General features: G+C 33.7%; 1 protein-coding gene across 1 annotated transcript in view; it reads left to right on the plus strand.

Annotated features, from left to right (window-relative positions):
* The window catches only part of LOC102005616 (cytochrome P450 2C18-like), a 105,087-nt gene that overhangs the window by 74,761 nt on the left and 29,204 nt on the right, over positions 1-1,122 (plus strand). The gene's annotated exons all lie outside the window — the stretch shown is intronic.

Consider the following 1,122-nt stretch of genomic DNA (forward strand, 5'->3'; position numbering starts at 1 on the left):
AAAAAAAGATAAATATAACAATTAAAATAAGTTTCAAAATAGGCTATTAGGACAGCTACAATAGTTGATACACTGTGTGTTGTTGTCTCCTTAGCAGTTATTTACAGAAGAAGATATAGGCAAGATATCTTGTCTATACAATATTATCACAAAACTTTCTTTTTAATAAACAGAAACTAGCTGTGTGCAATCTCAACTGTCTTATATATACATATATTTTTTTCTTTTTTCATTTTCCTTTCCCCAACAAAGTTTGTCTTTTCTTTTGAATAGTTTCTTCCAAATTCACAATATCTGTTGTACATTTTGGGTCCTATTTACTTGTTTGTTTTTTCACACTGGTGAGGCAATATGATGTTTATACATATGCATCTGATTTATTACACTTATGAGTATGTTCTCAAGTTGTATCCATTTACTTATAAAAGACTCCATTTTATCCTTTTTTTAGGGTGTGGCAGTATTCCACTATATAAAATAACCATATCTTCTTTATCCATTCCTTGGTTGATGGTCATCTGGGTTGTTTCCAAGATTTAGCTATGACAAATTGTGCTGCTATAAACATGGGTGCACACATTTCATTGTGGTATGATGATTTTAATTCTTCTGGGAAGATACTCAGAAGGGGAATAGTTGGGTTGAATGGGACCTCTAATACCAGTTATTTGAAGAATCGTCACACTGATTTCCACAATGGTGGCACCAGTCTACACTACCACCAACAGTGGAGAAGGGCTCCTTTTCCTCCACAGCCCCTTTAGCATTTGTTATTGCTTGATTTCTTGATGATAGCCATTCTTTCTGGGTGAGACAAAATCTCAAGTTTGTTTTAAATTGCATCTCTTGGATGACCAGTGATGCTGAACATTTTTTCATGTATTTATTTCCCATTTGTATTTCTTCATCTGAGAAATGTGTATTCATCTCAGATGCCCATTTTTGGATTGGGTCTTTAAATTTAGGGGGTCTGATTTTTCAAAAATTCTTTATATGTTCTAGATATAACATATTCTTTCCCCTATCCCAGCTGTTCCTTCCTTTTTTGAAAGAAGATAAATATAGCATGTCCTTTGTCTATGGGACAACTGGCTGTAATTTTTTCCCTCTCTGTGGATTGTC

This window comes from Chinchilla lanigera, unplaced genomic scaffold (assembly GCF_000276665.1).
Source record: "Chinchilla lanigera isolate Chin_1 unplaced genomic scaffold, ChiLan1.0 scaffold00106, whole genome shotgun sequence".
Taxonomy (NCBI): Eukaryota; Metazoa; Chordata; class Mammalia; order Rodentia; family Chinchillidae; genus Chinchilla; species Chinchilla lanigera.